Here is a 22,825-nt window from a genome sequence, read left to right as displayed (position 1 = left end):
GCACAAACGCAGCCTATACATAAACATCTACTTTAACTTTAATTTGAGATAAAATGCATTATATATATCATTACAATGTGTCTTAGTGAAAAATATATAAATAGCCTGCATTTAATAGTTTGAAAATGGAATGACTGATAGGTACAATGATACTATAATAATGTAATCCTTTACAGGTAAGATAATATCAACAGAAAGGCTGCTTTTGCAGGATGGCATCTTTACAATTAAATCCACTCAAAGAGTACATCTTTCCTCTTACATGACCCTGCTAAATCACAAGTCTCTGTTTTTGTCTTTGGGAATGTAGTGCAAAGGGCCAGACTAGATATGATGCTAAATGCATCATTAGCAACTGTGTTCTAAGAACATTACAGACGTTTCCTGGTTGTTTTTTAATCACACTTTGAAGATACCCAGGACAAAAAACCAAAAACAGACAAACAAACCTGGACCTATTTGTCTGCAATTTGACAGGCTTTATCCACTTAGGAAGGGCCACTACTGCCAATTCATCTAATTCCATGGTGGGTAGGAATAGCTGCTTTTTAAATTCCCCATACTTGTGAATGGAGGAGGTATGAAGCTTCACTTTTCCAAAGCATGTTTCAGATTTGGACCCCAAGACAAATTGGACACCTCTATAGCTCTTCAGACTGAAGTCAATAGTTTTCTGAAGCCCTGAATTGGGGCTTGAACCAAATCTTGTGGTTGGTGTAAACCCCTAATGCAAACATGGCCATAGGTCTACTATCCCTGGTCTCTGGAAATAAAAGTTTCTGGTACCTGAGTTCAGGAATAGATTCTCAATTTATAATCGTTCTTGCCTTTTAATGTAAATTCAGACTTGCAGGTGCCTCATCAGTTTTCCTCATATGGGGAAATTTCTGTAATGATGTTCAATCAACCACCCTCATTTATTAAATGAATGTATGAGGGGCAGCAAGAATGTGCCAATCAGCCACATCCTTCCTTTGTCCCTGGTGGGTCCATGATCAGTGTTAATGAGAAATGGGCCATCTGTGCAGGTGTGTCTGGGGAAGAGAGGGTGAAGCACACCTGACCTCCCTGGCACCAGCATCACAGAGAGTGAGAGTAGGAGGGGCCAGGCAGTGGGGAGGTCAGTATTACTTCAGATGCATGGGCAGGAGTGCTGGACTGGCTCCACCAGTGCAACTGCAGAACAACAATCTCTGCACTACCTTGCCCTTCCCCCTCTCCTTTTGTGTAAGTTGCAGCAACGCTGGTGCTGGTAGGCCAGGTGCACGCTGCCCCCACCCTGCTAGCCACCTCTGCACATACAGCTTGTTGTTGTTGTTGTTGTTGTTATGTGCCTTCAAGTTGACTACGACTTATGGAGACCCTATGAATCAGCAACCTCCAATAGCATCTGCCGTGAACCACCCTGTTCAGATCTTGTAAGTTCAGGTCTGTGGCTTCCTTGATGGAATCAATCCATCTCTTGTTTGGCCTTCCTCTTTTTCTACTCCCCTCTGTTTTTCCCAGCATTACTGTCTTTTCTAGTGAATCATGTCTTCTCATGAAGTGTCCAAAGTATGATAACCCTAGTTTCATCATTTTAGCTTCTAATGGTAGTTCTGGTTTAATTTGTTCTAACCCAATTATTTGTCTTTTTCGCAGTCCATGGTATGTGCAAATCTCTCCTCCAACACCACATTTCAAATCAGTTGATTTTTCTCTTATCCGCTTTTTTCACTGTCCAACTTTCACATTCATACATAGAGATTGGGAATACCATGGTCTGAATGATCCTGACTTTAGTGTTGAGTGATACATCTTTGCATGTGAGAACCTCTTCTAGTTCTCTCATAGCTGCCCTCCTCAGTCCTAGCCTTCTTCTGATTTCTTGACTATTGTCTCCATTTTGGTTAATCTGTGCCCAGGTATTGATAATCCTTCACAAGTTCAATGTCCTCATTGTCAACTTCAAAGTTGCATAAATCTTCTGTTGTCATTACTTTCGTATTTTTGACATTCAGCTGTAGTCCTGCTTTTGTGCTTTCCTCTTTAACTTTCATCAGCATTCATATTAAATCATTATTAGTTTCTGCTAAGAGTATGGTATCGTCTGCATATCTTATTGATATTTCTCCCTCCAATTTTCACACCTTCATCTTGGTCCAATCCTGCTTTCAGTAAGATAGTTCTGCATATAGATTAAATAAACAGGGTGATAAAATACACCCCTGTCTCACACCCTTTCCAATTGAGAACCAATTGGTTTCTCCATATTCTGTCCTTACAGTAGCCTCTTGTCCAGAGTATAGGTTGCGCATTAGGACAATCAGATGCTGTGGCACCCCCATTACTTTTAAAGCATTCCATAGTTTTTCATGATCTACACAGTCAAAGGCTTTGCTGTAATCTATAAAGCACAGGGTGATTTTCTTCTGAAATTCCTTGGTCCATTCCATTATCCAATGTATGTTTGCAATATGATCTCTGATGCCTCTTTTCTTTCTAAATCCAGCTTGGACATATGGCATTTCTCGCTCCATATATGGTAAGAGCCTTTGTTGTAGAATATTGAGCATTACTTTACTTGCATGGGATGTTAAGGCAATAGTTCAATAATTACTGCATTCCCTGGGATCCCCTTTCTTTGGAATTGGGATGTATATTGAACGCTTCCAGTCCCATTGTCACATTGGCATGTCTTCAAAAGCTGCACTAAAATTTGTGTTTAAATTCATTTTGTCTCATAATAAGCATTGCTAATTGAATTATGACACTTTTCTTGAACAAAGAACTGTCTCAGGACATTTGAGAAGTGTGAAAGCCACTGACTTCTACCTTGCACCTTAGTCCAGGAGCTGCACATCAGATCAGTTCATACTGAAATTTGCAAAAAGGTGGATTCCTTAAACATGCCTAATGCAGATGATCAGGGTTCCAGATGGAATGGTGATGCCATGTATGTGCATAGGTCCCCTTCTTTACCAACACTGCCAGTCATGTCCAGCAGTACCTCTGTGTGTGGGTGTGTGTGCAACTGGCATCCCCCCATCACATCACATGTTCATTGAATGCACAAATGGGATTAATTTGAACACCCCTGCAGTTAATAGCTTTAGACTGCAAGAGGAGAGTTGTGTGTATGGGAGGGGGGGAAAGCATTCTCCCTCTGTGTGATATCTAGCATGTCAGGGAGAAGACGCTTTGTTTTGTAGCAGAACATTTAAAAATGTAATCACCTGCTTATAACCCAAAGTGATATGTTCTAGAAAAAGCTTTACCACTTGAAGCATATTGAACATAAATGGGGGCACAAGAAATCTGAATTTCAGATAAGAATCTATTAAAATAAGGGCTAATCTACATTGCGGTTTACTATGTGTTTGGTGCTACTCATGTCTCCTTTTAATTCTCATCATTTACATAATGTTACTGGCAAATAGAAATTATCATGCAGTTTTCCCCCTGTAAATCCATACTAACCCAATCTGCTGATAATAAGAAAAGTTTAGAACAATATGGCTCTCCTCCACTCCACACATCTTTGCAGATTGCTTGCTTCAATGCTTTTTTAGTGCTACTCCTCTTTCTCCACCATTGACTCTCCCATGAATTCCATTTTGTTTCTGGTGGTTTATCCAGCAACCTCTGACTGCTCCATCCTCCCCCTTCACAGTTTGCTGCCACCCTCCCTTCTTTCCTATCTTCCTCCCCGAGTAAACTTCCTGCACTCCTTGTAACAGACTAGCGATGGGCTCCATTTCCACAGTAATCTAATCAGAATTGCCATCTAATCTTATCATTCTTTCTCATATTCTCTATCTTTGCAGACAGAATTCTGAAGTATCTCTCCGCACCTGGTTTCCCATTTCCCCCCATTTTTTTAAAAAAGGAATCTGCCTTGAAATCATTGATAAAGTGATCAATACTTTTACTGATATATTTTCTATCATTACAGAGTTGAGAATAAACATAAATACCAGTGGAGACTCATGAATAAATATCAATTATTAATCAATTATTAATAATTAATCAATTATTAATAATTCTTTGCAAAGCAAAAAAAAATGGAGGAGATCAGAAAAATAATAAGATAGTGAAGGTAAAAAGAATTGGATCATTAACAACCCACCAGGGGGCCACACTTAAAAACTAAACATAAAAATTGAGATGATTATATCCCTATAACAGACCATGAAGGCGGTGGCCAGTGACCCCATTTCTCATCAACTCCCGAAATACATTTTCTCTTTCTAACAGACTAGTGTAAAGAGGGGAGGGCGGGCTGCTTGTGCAATTGAAAGAACTGTGATGGGAAGTTGGGAAAAGGAAGAAGACAAGGGGGCTGATGAACCACTTCTTTTCAACTGCCAAACTTCAGGAAGCAGTGGGGGCAGGAAGGAGTATAAATACTGTGCAAGTCAAAAATGCACATGCCCAATAACTGAGCAACCAGTGGGAGTAAAAATGTAAAATTAGAGGGCAGCATCATAAGGAAACAGTGACACTAATCCTTCCCATAGGAATGCCTACTTGTGTGAATGGAAAACAATGGATTTGCAGCTACTATTGAGCACGAAGTGTGGATGGTGCAAATCTATTACAATGGTAAAAGCTGTGTATTTGCTGTGAAGAAATGGTCCCATGTGGATAAGCCCTAAGAGGTTAATCGTTTGTCTTTGAAGTTTACTTTTTCATTTACATACATGTTTAACTCTGTACTTCTAATGCTTACACAATACTGAAGGTGGCTTATAGCAAATTAAAATAACAATATCAGTAAATCTAATAATAACAATGGAATGGATTTAAAAATTGTCAGCAGATTAATTGGTAAAGCTGAAAAATAGATTTGTTTCCAGAAGGCCTACACAACATATGCCTGGCAAAGTAGACCATGTCGTAATAGCTGTACATTGTGGCCTCCCAAGTATTTGACACAAACCTACAGATAATTATTGCAGTCCTACAGAGGCAGCAAAATCTGGACATATATTGACTCCTGATGAGCTGCTGTGCATGGCTGCTGAGGCAGTGCACTCTTACCTTTGGGTGCAATGACTTAAGTAGGAGTGGAAAAAGTAGGGTGATTAAACCAGGCTCAATTATGTTTATCTGAAACAAAGCGGGAAGGCCTCCTACCCACAGCTTGTGCCGGCCACATAATATAGGTGGCATTTTGTCGCATTTGTTCCCATCTGGCTATAAGATAGTCCTACTCTTGCCTTTTTATCGCGCCCATGCATGTAACTGGATAATAAACATGCCTTCTAAAGCTCTGTAACCTACAGTGCACATGGCATGGCAGCATAAGAAATTAATCAAAATAAGGACCTGGATTGGCTTATCCTTTTTAATTTTTCAAATTGCTAGCCTGTATTATATGGGCTCCATTAAACTACCCTACCATTTTCTTTGATTACTTTGACAGGGATAGTGGTAGCAAGGTGTGTGTGTGGGGGTGTTGTTGCCATGACAGCATAATATTTGTCAGGCCAGATAATGGATTATAAAATGATTTTATTTATTTTTAGGTTACGTCAGGCAAAGGATACTAAACTTCACCTGAAATTATACTTTGCAGAAAATTTCTTCTTCTTTTTTGGGGGTTTTTAATGATACATTATTTATCTAGATAATTATATTGATGTAGTCCTTCTCTCATGGCAAGTCCCATAGGAGTTAATAAGCAGAAAGCGAACAAGATTATAACGAAGAAAGTCAAAAAGGTTTCTAAGACAGCTACTGAGGTAATTTGAAAAAAATAATGAGGAATGATCCCTTTTGATCCTCATAACTGAATATTCTTCTTTAATCAACAATGGAATAATTAATGGGAAGAAGTTATTTACATTTAAAATTGTTTATTCAATTTCTAAAACCTTTCCATGCATGTGCTACAGTCAACAGAATATTTGCTTTGGACCAGGGAGATATGGGTTGATATTCCTGCTCAGCCATACATCCCGTTGGATGATCTTGGGCTAGCTCCTCCCTTGTAGGTTTGCTGAAGGGAAAATCTGATGTATGTCATCCTGATCTCCTTGGAAGGGATGTTGAATGCAAACGTAGTTAAATACATAATGATAATAATGGACACACTTCTAAGTCTGGCTCACAGCTGACAGTTATAAATGGCCTGTTCACATACAGAACTGTCTACCTGGCACTTAATGCCTGGGAAGTGTCTGAATCTTTTAGGCAAGTCACTTGGTCACAACAGTGGGGCTGTGAGGGAGAGGTGACATGGGCACAGATATGTGAACACTCCTATTCCCCTGGCAGAGACTTCTATTCCCCTGATAGAGATCCAGTGGCCAGACTGGTTGAACAGCCAGCCCCTCTTCCCAGAGAATTCTGGGGATTGTAGCTCTGTGAGGGGAAAAGCACATCTCCTAGCAATTCTCAGCACCCTCCACAAACTACACTTCCCAGGATTCTTGGGGAGGGGGGAAGCCATGACTGTTTAAAGTGGAATAAATATCTGGTGTGGATGTGGCCAGGGACAGCTTTGGTTGAAATTTGGGTGGGAGATTAAATGTGTCTGCTGTAAAATAAAAAGGTGGGCGAAACCCTGAAAAGCAATGATACTGTTCACAATGTTTTCCTTTTGGAAAGGAAACGGGTTTTCCCTCTGCCCAATGCCCACCCACCCAATCGGCAGTACAATATCTGAGAGAGGAGGTCAGGTCTCCTGCTCCCCAGGTGCATTCACTATAGCTGCCCAATTTCCCTGCTTTTCAAAGTTTGATAGAAATATCTGTTGGCTATAGGTACATTGTTAATCCGCAAGAAATGTACAGCTGTTCTACTTGCATGTTAAATTGATATGCAAGGGGGAGTAGAGTGAGAGCAAATATGTAGCCATGCCCCCATCACATGTGTGAGTGGCATCTATGTGCACAATGTGAACATCTGCACAAAGGCTTCCACATGACCTGGAACTCTGACATCAGAGGGAGGCTATTCGGTGTACATATGGAAGGTAAGCTACTGAACCCAACTCATTATTGCATGATTATTTAAGATGCAAGTAGAATGGCTGAATTAAGTTTTGCCCTGGTTCTCCCAAGGTGTGGTTGCAAATGTGTAACCTCTCAGAAAAACTTTAGCAGATTTATCAAATGCCTTGAATGGTTTTCCTTTCACCTTTCAAATTCAAACTGAAATATTGCTTAAGGTGAAATTTGGTGACAACCCCACATGTAACACAGAAAGTTAACCAGAAAATATCTTCACACCACTGCGAAAAAATAATTATAAAAGCTTTACTAGCATCGTTTCTGCAGGACCTGCACCAGTAAAAAAAGGCAATACCCCTCAGTAGTCCTCCCATGTCCTTGTATAGTGTGATGCTACCCCTCTTTACTTTTTAATACTGATTTTAGAATACCTTGTGTAAATGATTTATCTCTTCCCAACAGTTATTTTAAGGTTTAAAACATCTCTGTTAGGTGCACTGCGTTTCAGTATTCTGTTGGCCACCATATTGAAGACTGGAGTTCTTGATATTTATGATTCATGAGCCCTTTAAGGCATGTAATGAAAGGTGAGCATCCTTGGTAACTGGCGGTAGATAAACTTGAAAGTTTTCAGGAGGCTACCGGTCAAAGTTCAAGGAGGGGTGATGTCATGGTAGACATTTTAGTTGCTTGCTTGCTTGCTTTAAACTGTGATCTGAGAAAGAAAGACTGAACAAATAACACAGCTTCTTTCGGGGCTGTCAACAGCATCAGGGTGAAAAGAGTTTGCATTGTGTGGAGTAGAGTAAGGCTACTTAAAATAAAATGACATTATACAAGCAGTGTAGTCACTCAGTCCAGAATAGGCAGCCAACATGGTCTTACAGTGACCCCTACAGACTGGTTAAAGAAAGGAGTGTTAAGCAAGAACAAAAGCAGATATTTAAGTTTTATATAAGTTGCTATTTTTTCAGAAATATTTCATGCTGTTGGTAACATTTGAATAAATGTAATTATAAAGAAAGTGAAACAAGCAATTGTGAAAAATTTCAACACAGTAATATTGACTCAATAGTAAAATCTTTACCTTAATTAATAAGGAAAATAGAAAAACATGTAATAGTATGCACCCACTTGTACAAGGACCAAGAGATCTTCAATGGGTTTAAATAGTGCAGGACCAGGAAATAAGAAATCCTGAATCTGTTTTGGAGATATTTACTTTGTTTTCCCATTTGGTTCAATTTAGAAACCAATTCCAGGAACAGACTGAAATAAAGCTTACAGAACAAACAATCCACATCTGCAATTATTCTCATAAAATAATTGAGTTTTAAGTGTATAGATAAATAAATAACAGTGATAAAAGATTCTATAATGAGAACTTAACAATAACTAAAGGAAAAAGGAAAATATATTTATGATACAAGCAACAGTTAATACTATATGACTAGCTCTTTCCAACTATAACTGCTTATCGAGCCTGACTAGATCAAGGATCTAACTTCTTCAGACTAAGGATAAAGTAGGAATCTCACCAAGTTAGCTTTGGAACCTTGTAGTGCAGAGGGGGGGATGCGCTCTGATATTGATGGACATGGTGTCAAACTGTATGCAGTAGGGGTAGAGAACTTCAGGCCCAGTGAGCAAATGTGGTTCTTCTAGGCCATGCCCCTTTACCAGGCTCCACCCCTCACCAGCCCTGTTCCACATCCTCCTGAAGTGGTGTTGCCTGGCTGGAATGTGTAATTGAACTGTGATAATGCCTCTTGCTTGCCCAGATGGAGAGAAGTATGGGGTAGGGGTGGGGTGGGGATGAGGTACAATCCTCTAACCTTTGCATGGCTGGAATATTGTCTACTATTAAGGTAACAATTGTATCCATTGTTCTGCCCACTTGTGCCTCTGGTCCTTCCCACCACATTCATAAATATTTTTTTAAAAAAATTCCAAGGAATGTGGCCCTCATCACTGGCTTAGCCTAAGGACATGTAATAAGATAAAGAAGGTATATGTGAACATGATCAGAAAAAAAATCAGATAACCCCATGCCCATAGGTTGAGAAGGCAGATCTGTCAAATAGCAGCATGGGTTCCTTCTGAATATGAGTCTGTCTTTGTAAGAAGTCAGTTTTTTGAGATAGCAGTCTTCATTTATATTTCCTGTTGACATTCTAATAGTTACGTAATCCTGATGTAAATGTGTTGCACGGACATGCACTAGATTTATGCAATGTTTCATAAGAAATACTAACTATAGGTCACAGTGCCCTCCAGGTGTTGCTGGACTACAACTCCCATCACTCTTGGTCATTGGCCATGCTGACTGGGGTTGATAGCAGCTGTAATCCAACATCTGGAGTCCACCATGTTGGCTAAAGATACCACTAAACACTTAGACTAGTACTATTCTGAAAAGTAAAACAATTGAACACACATATCCAGTGACCTGGACAAACAATTGATTTATAAAAGCATTACTGGATCCACAAGATAAATATGTCACCCTAGTCAGCTCCCTATGTGCAATAGCTAACTGGATGTGTCTGTATTTTAAATGAGGGAAACAATTAGAAATCTTTGAGTGACAATCCCACACAAAGTAAAATAGCTGATTGTTCCTCTGAATAGGAAACAATAAGCAATAGCAAAAATCAAATATAATCAAATATTGCCCCCCTGGGCTTCTACTCAGAAGAAGGGCGGGATATAAATCAAATAATAAATAAATAAATAAATAAAATATCTTGAACATGCAGTGGCACTATTTGGGGACCCAAAATATCTGCAAGAAATTTGGAAGGCTTTACTCATCACTAATGAACAACTATATTGTAAACAAAGCAATGGAAAGGAGAGTTATCTGGCACAAGCTCTCTGAATTCTTTGATCTGCTGCTAGGTAAAAGGAAGCAAAAAGTTATTGGCTGCTAGCTATGCTTTGCAAATTTCCATTTTGTTCTTTTCAACTACTGCTGACTGTTTGCCAATACATGTGAATGTTTTTGTCAACAAGAATTAAGCACAACGATTTTTGCATCCATTGTGTGACAGGGTAAATACTGCAAGGGTTCTGTGGCTTTATGCATGGTACACTCATTTCATGACCTACCGAGTTGCAGCAATAGGTATGGCAGATGGTGGCTGGTCTGTGGCGGGCAGTGTGTATGTGTGTGTGGGGGGGGGGGAGAAGAGAATAGGATAGGCTCTTACTTAGCTCTTAATTTGTCTATTCCCAAAGGCCAACTGAAATTGGCCCAATGATAACATTTTAAATGTTCTAATTTCCTTGCAGTGCTCCAAGGCCAATAACAACAGTAGCCAATTATGAAATGTTGCTTAGTGTTGGCACATTAGGTACCAATGGGCTGGTGAGAACACAAGAATATTTCCTTTAGTACTCACAGTATACGGATGCAATTGTAAAATCAATACTGACGTATGGGGTGGCATGAGGCTGAGAAATAATAGCTTGCAGGTGAACTTCTGAATTGGCTTTTTCACAGCCTCATTTCTTAGGAGCCATGCTAAATGAGTAAGCACTGGAGTTAGTGTTGTGGCTGAAACATTGAGCTGTGAACCAGGAAGACTCTGTTCAGATACAGCATCTGCTTTGAATTCCCTAGAGATTTATAAACCATTCCATGTATTATTCCCATGTACATTCTTGCCATGTCATACTTTTAGCCCCACCCCCAGTCATTTTTGCAGCAACTTGTGTTGTGTGGGTGGGGCTAAAAGCACAGCCGCACTCCTCCATCAGAACGGCTAGGCTACACATGAGTAAAGTGTGAATGGGGCTTGAGGCAAGTCACAATCTCTTACTCTCATTCCTATCACCATCTACAAGATAAGGATAATATACTGATCTACATCATGATTGTTCCATGATTTGCCCGAGCTATGTATCTAAAGCTGCTTGAACAATCAAAGAGTGCAATATAAATATATGCTAAGTTACATTATTATTAACTCTCAATGGCATTTACATCTTTGTTAAGTTGGATGTCACATTTAGCTTCCCCAAGTATTCATCGTATGAGTGCACAGCTGCACATCCACACGTGCACATCCTGGGTAATCCCGATCCTGTGCTGTCTGCATACAGGAGACAGGTGCAGAAGGCAGGAATTGGAAGTCAAGGTGTGTCAAGATGGAAGGTAAATGCTGTTAAGGAAAGAGACAATTTTGTTCTTCCCCCTTGCCTGAAGTCAGGCATATGGATCTATGATAGTGGGGAATATGTGAGTATGAGTCTGAAATGGGCAACAGTGGGGTAGGGGGAAAAACAGCCAGGAAAAAGGAATTTTCTGGGCCAGAAATCTTTTCCCCCACTGGTCATCTTCCTCCACTCCTGACTGACTGTCCTACAGACAGCCTCACTCTGCACTTGTCCCCTCTGCATGAGGAGGGGAGATCTGGCTTATGCATCCAGTATTTAATATCTACCAATTTTTAAAAAGTAAAAATTAATAGGTGCCAATTTCCACAATTTCATACATAATGTTCTATACATATTTGATAAAACTATCTTAAGAAATTCTGCTTTCTATCTTATGTAGCCATGGAAGTCAATGCAAGACAAGACACAAATGATTGCTTTCACTATATCAGACTTAAGACCAGAGCTTGGAAAAGTTACTTTTTTTAACTACAACTCCCATCAGCCCAATCCAATGGCCATGCTGGCTGGGGCTGATGGGAGGTGTAGTTCAAAAAAGTAACTTTTCCAAGCTCTGCTTAAGACAATATCATCCATTCATTTGTCCAAACATTGCCTGTAATGAATCACACAAGTTCTATAAAAGTGATTTGCTTACAAGCAGTGACATAGGCTGTGACCACACTAGTCACTGGGCATGGAGATGGTGATCTGGTGGTTGGGGTTTTTTCATCTACCCCATTGTCATGGACAGATCACCGCTTGCTGAAGTTTAGGCTCACAGCGACCCTTTCCCTCTGCAAGGGTGGGGGACCTATTAAATTGGTCCACCCCCGGAGACTAATGGATCCTGAGGGTTTCCAAAGGGCTCTGGGGGATTTTCCGACTGAGAAGACTGGCGCTCCTGTCGAAGCCCTGGTTGAACTGTGGAATACGGAGATGACCCGGGTGGTTGACACGATCGCTCCCATGCGCCCTCTCCTATGTAGAGCTCATACAGCTCCATGGTATACCTTGGAGCTGAGAGTGATGAAGCAAGAGAGGAGGAGGCTTGAGTGCAGATGGAGGCGAACTCCCGACAAATGCAATTATGCCTTGGTAAGTGCCTGTTCTAAGCGGTATATAGTAGCGGTGAGGGCAGCAAAAAAGAGATATTTTGCTGCCACAATTAAGGCATCTCTCTCCCGCCCAGCGGAGCTCTTTAAAATTGTACGAGGGCTTTTACATTCTGGCCCTCGGGATATTATAGATTCATCTGTAGCCCGCTGTGATGAGTTCGCGAGGCACTTCCAGGATAAGATCGCATGCATTCGCCGGGACTTAGACTCCAATATTATGGCAGTGGGATCTAATGAAGCATCCAGAACACGGTCTTGTCCTTATTTACTGGATGAGTTTCAGTCTGTGCAGCTTGAGGATGTTGACAAGATCCTTGGACTGGTGTGGGCGACCACATCTGTGCTGGACCCTTGCCCCTCTTGGCTGGTGAAAGCTGGCAGGACCGGAACCGCCGGCTGGGCCAAGGAGATAATAAACGCCTCTTTGAGAGAGGGAGTGGTCCCTGACTGCCTAAAAGAGGCGGTTGTGACACCACTCCTGAAGAAACCCTCTTTGGACCCAGATAACCTGAACAACTATAGACCTGTGGCGAATGTTCTGTTCTTGGGCAAGGTGCTGGAACGGGTGGTTGCCGGCCAGCTCCAGGGGCTCTTGGATGACACTGATTATCTTGATCCATTTCAATCCGGTTTTAGGCCTGGTTTTGGCACTGAAACAGCCTTGGTCGCCCTGTATGATGACCTCTGTCGGGAGAGGGACAGGGGGAGTGTGACTCTGTTGATTCTCCTTGATCTCTCAGCTGCTTTTGATACCATCGACCATGGTATCCTTCTGGGAAGATTCACGGAGTTGGGAGTTGGGGGTACTGCTTGGCAGTGGCTCCACTCCTACTTGGTGGGTCGCCACCAGAAGGTAGTGCTTGGGGAACATTGCTCGATACCCTGGACCCTCCATTGTGGAGTCCCGCAGGGATCGGTACTGTCCCCCATGCTTTTTAACATCTACATGAAGCCGCTGGGTGCGGTCATCAGGAGTTTTGGGGGTGCGTTGTCATCAGTACGCTGATGACATGCAGCTCTATTTCTCCTTTTCATCTTCTTCAGGTGAGGCTGTTAACGTGCTAAACCGTTGCCTGGCCGCGATAATGGACTGGATGGGAGCTAACAGACTGAAGCTCAATCCAGACAAGTGTCATGGCCCCGTCAGAGGACTCCTCAGATGAGGACGACTCGGGAGTAACAGCAGCAGACCCAGGAGCAGCAGGAGACACGGAGGAGCCTCCTGAGAATCCAGCTCCTTCTGCCCCTCAGCTGCAGAGCACCCCAGGGACAGCAGAGGCCCTGCAGCCAGACACAGACAGTGAACAGGATACTCCCCCCTCACCTGCAGAACGTAGACAGCAGAAGGTCAGGCAGAAGAGAGGCAGGCCTGTCTCCTTAAGGCCCAAATGCTGAGGGCTCACACCTGCTGTCCATCCTGCTCTTTATAAGGCACACCTTGGCTGCAGCCTGTTGCTGACTGCAACGTCAGGCGTGGCTTTGTGTAGACCTAGTTTCCCTGCAGCATCTCTTTGACTGACCTCCTTGGCAATTGATCCCGGACCTCCACTGACCTCGCTTCTGGACTTCTGACTCGGCAAGTACGTTTCGGATAGGCCTGGCAGATTTACAACCCGACTGCTGGCTAAGGACTTTCCTTCCCTGCCAAAGACCCAGGAATTTCCAGCCCCCCCTGACACTGCTGATGCAGTGTAGAGCTGACAACAAGACTGAGACGCTGTTGGTGAGTGCCTTCTCTGCCCAGATGGTGGATGTTCATCCTGTTCTTGATGGGGTTACACTCCCCTTGAAGGAACAGGTTCGTAGCCTGGGAGTTCTTTTCGATCCTTCCTTGTCTCTTGAGGCCCAGGTGGCCTCGGTGGCACGGAATGCTTTTTACCATCTTCGATTGGTAGCCCAGCTACGTCCCTATCTGGACAGTGACGACCTCGCCTCAGTTGTTCATGCTCTGGTAACTTCTAGACTGGACTACTGCAATGCGCTCTACGTTGGGCTGCCCTTGAAGACTGTTCAGAAACTACAGCTAGTCCAGAATGCAGCGACCAGATTGCTGACGCAGACCAGAAGGTCCGCTCATATAACACGTGTTCTGGCCCGTCTGCACTGGCTTCCTATTTGTTTCCGGGCTAGATTCAAAGTGCTGGTTTTGACGTATAAAGCTCTACACGGCATGGGACCACTATACCTGGTGGAACGCCTCTCCCAATATGAACCTACCCGTACACTGTGCTCAACATCTGAGGCCCTCCTCCGAGTCCCATCCCATCGAGAAGCTCGGAGGGTGGTGACTAGAGCTAGGGCCTTTTCAGTGGTGGCCCCCGAACTGTGGAACAGTCTTAGCGATGAGGTGCACCTGGCGCCGACGCTACTATCTTTTCGGCACCAGGTGAAAACCTTTTTATACTCCCAGGCATTTTAAAGTGTATTTTAACAGTATTTCACTATTATCTTGTATTTTGGATGTTGTTTGGTTCTTTTATTGTTTGTTTGTTTTTGGTTCTTGATTTATTGTATTTATTGTACTTATACACTGTGCTTGTTTTATCTTTTATGTACACCGCCCAGAGAGCCTTCGGGCTTAGGGCGGTATATAAATTAAATTAATTAAATAAAAAATAAATAAATAAAAGCAGTCAGAATGGTTTTTCTGGCTGTGTTTTGAAGCAACTCTGCCCTCAGCTGGACACACATCTCTTCTCTACTGCTGACTTTAGAACTTTCAGGACCGCCCACAGCAAAGTGCTTGGCCAATCACTGCCTCTGCCTGAGCCTACAGCAAAGTGTTTCATTGGCCACATCTGCAATGGCAAAGGGTTATCTACTAATCAGCTGCAAAATCTGTCTGAAGGTGATTTTTTTAAAAGAAAACCACAGTAGAGCTGATCTGACCAGGTTTTGGAATTAAAAGGGGTAGAGTTTGACTAGCATCATTTGCCTCTGTTTTCAGAAAACAGAAGTGGGGATGAACTGGAACTGGCACAATTAGTACTATACAACTTTGTAAATATTTAATACAGAGTTAGCTCCACATTTTCTTAATACTAGTTACCTCTATTTGCCTTCCTGAAAAACTCAGATCTGAAACAATCGCCATACTGTTCAGATGGACAATGGAATGATGCCAACATCAGTTTGTGTCATGCTGGAACAATGAACATAATTCTTCTGTGACCCACGGTCTCTGCCCCACTTTTGGAAATCATTTCCTTGGCTTACATTTACACTGACCACCAATGTATTTCACCCCTTACACAAGAAAGGAGAAGATAACAGCAGCCGTACCTATTTACCACTAGGTTCTCAGAATGCTTTTTTTCATTGGTGGTCAGACATTGATTGCAAATCTACCATGTAAATAGGACCTTATTGTCAAATAGGGCAATACTTGAAGAATCCCGATTAACATTCTATAGCAACTGGAACTTAGTAAATAATTCATAGTAAATTATTGATCTAATTCAACCTTTTTATTTTGTATGTGAATAATCTTGAATGACTTTCCTCCTGACCTACACAAGGCTGAATCTTGATCAGAAACATTGTACTCAGATATCTAAGTTGACATTTCCTCTACCTCAGCTACTTATGGAAGTCATTCACTCTGGGCAATACACCACATCAAAAATACATCAATGCACAGAAGATAATGTGCATATAGAGAATGCAAGATTGGTAGTAGGACTAAGAGGATGTGGTAAGTAAAACCTGATGAGGTAGATCTGGAGCCCAGTGGAGTGACCAATATTCTAAATAAAAATGTAAAGCCCTTTAAATAAATGTCTGCACATATCTGTTGTGTAGCCCATGGGGCAGGATTGTATACAGAACTGCCAAGTCTCGAAGAAAAAATACATCTAGTTCCTGGACATCCTTTGAAGAATCGAAGAAAGAAAAATTTAGGAATACAATAAAATCTATATATAGCTTGATGCAATGTTCCAATTTTTAATCAATTAAAATTATTTCTTTACTGCCTCTTCTTTCAAAGAAATGAAACAAAGCAAAACAGCTATAACAAAATACAACAATAAAACCATGGGTTATATCCATCTACATTTTACTCATAGTAGACCTATTGAAATTAATGGTCCTAAGTTAGTAATGTCCATTAATTTCAACATATCTTTTCTGAGTATGATTAGCACTGAAGAGAGCCCTATATAAATCGAAGAACAATAGAACTTTGGTATCAATGACAGTAGCCAGGAACCAATATTAGGAACCACTAAGGAAAAGCTCAGGCAAAGAGACATGTTTTTAATTGTTGCTGGAAATGCTTGTCAGTGCCCATCTGATCCAGAGCTTGGAAAAGTAACTTTTTTGAACTACAACTCCCATCAGCCCCAGCCGGCTGGGGCTGATGGGAGTTGTAGTTCAAAAAAGTTACTTTTCCAAGCTCTGATCTGATCTCCATGGGGAGATCATTCCACAAGGCAGGTGCCACCACAGAAAAAGCCAGAGAGGGACTTGGTTCTGGTCCACCTGCCATTGTACATTATAATTTGAGGGGGACAAAAGTTTGAATGGGGGCAGAAACCCAGTAAGGTGCTCTTAGATAGTTTTTAGATTCAATTAAGAGCACTGCTTCATACAAACTACAGTGGGGCTATAAATACAGAAAATCTACTTTTCTTTCTTTCTTTTTTAGCAAACAAATGTTTGCCAGTTTGACATATTACTTAATGCAAAATACTAAATAAACCAATAACTTATAAAACTTCATGAAAACATTACAAAATTCTAACTAAAAAGAACATAATATTTTAAAATGATAGTTTAAAAGCAGTTTTTCACATGACCAGACAGAAACAGAAGTCCCTGCACCCTGTCACCAACCATCCACTTCATCTCAGGTGGTAGCTGTTCATAAAACAATCTAAAAAATATTTTTCAACATATCAAATCACTCTTATTTGCATACATTCCAAACTATCATTCTTTTAAAATACTATTCTCAGTATCCATTTTTGCACTGCACATGTTTCAGTAGCAGTATTTTAGAATTCATATCTTGAATTACAGTACAATCATATTCATGTTTGTTCAGAAGCAAATCCCTTTAAGTTCAACGGGACTTACTCCCACGTACGTGGGCATAGGATTGCAGCCTGAATGCCTGTTACTTCTGACTAATTGTGTTATTATGTATAGTACTGATACGTACATGCTAGGGATAACACAACATCTCATCGGTTTCTTTTTTTAAAATAATTTCTTTGTTTTGGGCAGACAAATAATTTGCAACCAAGAATGGTTTGTTATGCTGCAACACGTAAAGTTTTTTTTTGCTTAAGTGAACATTATAATTTGCATTTCTTTTTGAACAGACTTTTTTTTAAAAAAAAATGTATTCACTTTATTTACACAATCTAAAGAATCAAACATATTTAAACGGAGATGCAGGACTCACCTAGCAAATAAAACATATTTTCAGTATACTAGGTCAGGGATCTCCAAATTGTGGTCCGTGGTTCCCCAGTGGTCTATGAGCTTCATTCAGGTGGTCCATGCCAGGTCTTGGAAGAGCAGTGGGCAAAGCAGTTCCATTGTTTTTAGAACTCAGCACCAGAGGTATAGTTGTCCAGGGTCCCAGGTCTTACTTTTTCGGGAGCTGGGTCCCATCAGAACTCTTCTCAGTAGCTAACACACTCCCCTTTCATGCTGATTGGCTCCTAGGGACGTTTGTTGTTGTGGGAAAAAGTGTGTGCAGGAAGGACTGAGGAGTGTGGAGATGATGAGGGACAGCAAAAAGCAAGAGAAAGTGGGAAAGGAGGGGGTGGAGAACATGGGACTTCAGTTTGTTTGTTTGTTTGTTAACAAGGATCTTATTCTCAATCCAACAGCAAAAAAGGGGGATGGGGAAAGATGTGTGGTTTTATTCCAGCCCAAAGTCAGGAGTAGTAGGGGAGAGGAGAGAAAATGTGTGTGTGTGTGTGTGTGTGTGTCCAACACCAGAGATTAGAAACAGAAATTTCCATGCTTAAGTTTGCTCCTAAAACTCATAAGCTCTACCCAAATGCAGTTACTCTGAGTCTTGGTATGGCAACCAAGAATGGAAACTCAGCAAAGGAAGTTCCTTTCCTTACAGTATCTTAGTACATTTGCCCATGTACATGCACAGAAAATAGTAGATCTAGCTGAAAGGCAACACCTGGAGATCTGCATTGATCATTGCAATGCATCACTAAGGGTAAATACTCCAAAGTAAGAGACTGACAGCTCATTTTATTGTATAATTATAGAAGGTAGTATTATCTTAGAAGGATGTGTGGCTATGCTGGGGCATGGCTGTGAGGAGGCATGGTGTGACTATCATGAGGGGACCATGCACTCCTGAATTTGCCACTACACTACTGCCAAGTAAAATGTAAATGTACTGCCTTCAAGTCGATTCCGACTTATGGGTTTTCATGAGGCTGAGAGGCAGTGACTGGCCCCAGTGAGTTTCATGGCTGTGTGGGGATTCGAACCCTGGTCTCCCAGGTCATAGTCCAACACTTTAACCACTACGCCAGTGCCCAGTAGTCCACTAGAAAGGTGAGCTGGACAGACCAGAAGTGATGAGGGAAGGAGGCACTTGAAAGGAGTAGAGAGGATTAGCAACAAAGGTAATGGGAGGCTAGAATTAAGAAGTTTAATGTTGAATCAACAAAAATCATACAGCATCTAGTACAGTGCATTACAATTGCGATGACAGGCAGAAAAATCATTAAGTGTTCTGCTAAGACCCTGAGCAATTTTCAAGTGATCCAAGGGGGGGGGAGAGTGGGAACCATTGTACTAGACAGTGTGATTAGTTCATGCACTATATTTCCTACTATATTGAAAATAATACACCCATACCCAGTCCTAAATATTCTTAGGACCTCCCCCATGTGCTCAACATCTCCAGCTGCTCATGTGCTTAGTGGAAGGTATGTGCATCACTTGGCAAGCATACAGTTATATGGAATATATAAGTTTAGGACATAATAGGTTTGGTTAATGTGAGCTGCCAGCTAATGATGCTTACCAAATACCCTTGTGTCTGGCTGCTTGCGTCTTTTTTGCCTTTTCCACTCAGACTTCAACAGGAAAAAAGCTCAGCTATGACAGATGGTTAAGATTTTCATTTAAAAAAGCGAAACAAGTAACGCCCCTTCCTAAAATGCTACGCTCCACAATCCATTTGTGCTAACATTCTTGAGCACTGCCAGGCTTCCAAAAGAAAATGCTTCCATTGATGAATGACATCTGGACTGAGCACAGGAGCAAAATGTCAGTAGATACAGTGAAATTTCATGAAAGCTGTAGCAGGAGCAATCTGCATGAGAACGGCAGGGAATTCTAGAAGCTCTGCTTATTCAAAACTATCAATGTGCCGCAGCAATGTTAAAAATATCACTTTTACGAAAGAGTAAAATGAGTTAACATTCAATAAAAATGAAGCGTATCCCTCCCTATAATATTTGTTTTATGGTTATGGGTTATTAGGGGAGATTTTATAGGATATATTTCCAATGTAATGTTCATAATGCAAATATGCAAGAGTTCATTTAAATGATGTGTTTTGCTCTAGTATAACTGCATGTTTTAAGCTTCCGGGGGACGGTGGATTGCAAATACATAAAGTGAGAATTGTCCCTCAGGAATGTCAATCAACACTAGTTAAGGGGTGGGGTAAGATGATACTGCCCCCATAGTGGTACTGCATAAACAGGTAGATTGTTATTCTAGTTGCTTACCTTACTAACAGACAAATGGCATAGCAGGGGTGTGCATTCATTTCAAGACAAATGGGACAAACAAGACCTTTGGGTCAATTTCTCAGGCACACGTGTTCGTTCCTGGGGCTCCAGGTTTATACAAACAGGTGTATGACATCTGAACAATGAATATTTGAGAATATGGACTACTTGTGAGAGGCAATTTGAATGTGGAGCCTGCCATAAAAAGTACTGTTTATCAAGCCTCAGAAAAAGGATCAACAAGAAATGGTGTGATTACTGGATACCCGTAGTGCTGATGTTTCTTTTTTTCCCATTTAAGCCCCTCTTTTACATTATTATGTTGGCAGACATGAGTCAATGTATTATTCATTCACTCAGCTAAAGTGCATCTTCAATGCTTATGAGATTTTCCTTTTCATTGTTGGTGGCAGCCATTATCCAATTTGTATCTGTTTATAATGTGTTTTACTATGGCATAGAATATCCTTATTTGTTTCTTCCTGTTCTATATTCAACAAGGAATGCATACATTTTAACATGGTGTACTATAAACATTGTTTTTTTTTAAAAAAAAACATATGTTTTTATATTAAATGTGGCAAAGAAGCAACTTACTGGTTTTGAAGAATTTCATTATTGATTGTCATTAAAACTGTTGTTCATGTATTTTGTGTGAGCCCAGATCTGCCTATCTGGAACTGCCCTGTGCCTAACATTTTAGCTTACATGCACCTTATGCTGTGTCTGCTGTGCATATAAAATGGGACCCCTTTTTTCCCTTTCTGACTCAAATTTGGCTGGTAGGATATCATGGAAGTGTAATAAGATGCCTGAATTTGTCACATCAATGGGATGAAAAACACAGGTGCTACAGGCAACAGGAAACAGGTAATTGTCTCTCCCATTGAAGTTAATAGAAATGAAAACAAGTCTGAATGATAAAAACAGGCAAACTTTGTGAGGAATGAGCACCATGTTTTATCTAATAAATGCTAAGCAAAATGAACAAAGATTTAAATAATGAAAGTAAACAGAAAAACAGAACAATTCTCTTTTGCTCCTATTGTGAAAAATGGAAAGCTCCTTTTCCCCCGATCAGAGCTTGGAAAAGTTACTTTTTAAAACTACAACTCCCATCAGCCCCAGCCACCATGGACTGGGCTGATGGGAGTTGTAGTTCAAAAAAGTAACTTTTCCAAGCTCTGCCCCCGATACCCATTTGCATTTTTATTGAAGGAGGTACATTTATTGTTTTATTTTCTGTTGTAATATGACTTCAAGTTGATTAAGACTTATGGTGACCGTATGAATCTTATATATCTATATCTATATCTATACATACGGTTTTCATGGTAAGAGGTATTCAGAGGTGCTTTACCATTGCCTTCCTCTAAGCCTATGTCACCAGGTATTCCCAGGCGGTCTCCCATCCAAGTATTAACCAGGCCTGACCCTGCTTAGCTTCCGAGATCAGACGAGAACGGGTGTGTTCAAGGTAGTATGGCCGTAGGCTCATTTTATGTATGGTTCATTTTTATGTACACAACTTAAAAATGCAAATGATTATTAAATATTTAATCTTCATCTTAAGAATTCTCTTCCTCTTTCAACAAGCCTTTTAAGTTGAGACCTTATCCCAGTCTGCGTGTGTTGGAGTTGCTTTTTAAATATGTTTTTAAACCTTTTTTAATATATATAATATATTAATAATATATATAATTTATATATATAATAATATATATAAAGCCGCTGAAAGATCGAGGAGGACAAGAAAGGTGAATTCTCCCCTATCTAATGCCCTCCTCATATCATCAACCAGAGCGACCAAGGCTGTTTCAGTTCCATGTCCAGTCCTGAAACCCGATTGGTATGGATCCAAATAATCCGTTTCATCCAAGTGTGTCGACAACTGATTAGCCACCACTCGCTCAATGACCTTGCCCAAAAATGGTAAATTCAAAATTGGGCGAAAGTTATTCAAAATCTGGGGATCCAAGGAGGACTTCTTTAAGATGGGCTTTACAATTGCCTCCTTGAGGACTAATGGCATTACACCCTCCTTCAAGGATGCATTGACCACCGCCTTGATCCCCTCGCCCAGTTTCTCTTTGCAGCTCACCAGGAGCCACGATGGACAAGGATCATTTAGACAGGTGGTAGGCTTCACATTCAAGAGCATCTTGTCCACATCCTCAGAAGGGAGAGGCCGAAACCAATCCCACTTGACTGACTTGCAACTGGCCAACTCTGATTCACTCACTGCATCCACGGCGTACGGGATCGAGCTCCGTAAATGTTCGATTTTGTCAGCAAAGTGCTTTGCTAACTTGTCACAGGAGATCTTGGACTGCTCCAAGGGTTCATGAGCAACTGGACCGACCAGGCTTGGGACCACCTGGAACAACCTCCTGGGACAGCACTCTGCTGATGCAATAGAGGCAGCAAAGAACTTCTTCTTTTCTGCCTTTATTGCCACTTGGTAGGCAGTTACTGCTGCTCTAACCTGTGTCTGGACATCTTCGGAACGGGATTTCCGCCACCGGCGCTCTAGTCGTCTCACTTCCTGTCTCAGATTACGCAACCGTGGTGAAGACAGAAAACATAGGGCTCCAGGGGTTTGAAATGGAAAATGGACTGCCTTCAAGTCGATTCCGACTTACGGTGACCCTATGAATAGGGTTTTCATGGTAAGTGGTATTCAGAGGAGGTTTACCATTGCCTTCCTCTGAGGCTGAGAGGCAGTGACTGGCCCAAGGTCACCCAGTGAGCTTCATGGCTGTGTGGGGATTCGAACCCTGGTCTCCCATGTTGTAATCCAACACTCTAACCATTATGGGGTTTAGAATGGCACAAAATGAAGCATCTAGACAGAATTTAAAAAATCAAAGATATACTTCTT

At 41.3% G+C, this 22,825-nt stretch overlaps 1 non-coding gene across 1 annotated transcript; it reads right to left on the bottom strand.

The window, feature by feature from the left end:
- Positions 1-21,319: 21,319 nt before the first annotated feature.
- Positions 21,320-21,438, bottom strand: LOC133386410 (5S ribosomal RNA). The gene has a single exon (XR_009763155.1). It is a non-coding gene; the product is annotated as a 5S ribosomal RNA (ribosomal RNA).
- Positions 21,439-22,825: the final 1,387 nt, after the last annotated feature.

This window comes from Rhineura floridana, chromosome 5 (genome assembly GCF_030035675.1).
Source record: "Rhineura floridana isolate rRhiFlo1 chromosome 5, rRhiFlo1.hap2, whole genome shotgun sequence".
Taxonomy (NCBI): domain Eukaryota; kingdom Metazoa; phylum Chordata; class Lepidosauria; order Squamata; family Rhineuridae; genus Rhineura; species Rhineura floridana.
Note: the sequence above shows the minus strand (reverse complement) of the source record. Positions and strands in the feature narration are given on the sequence as shown.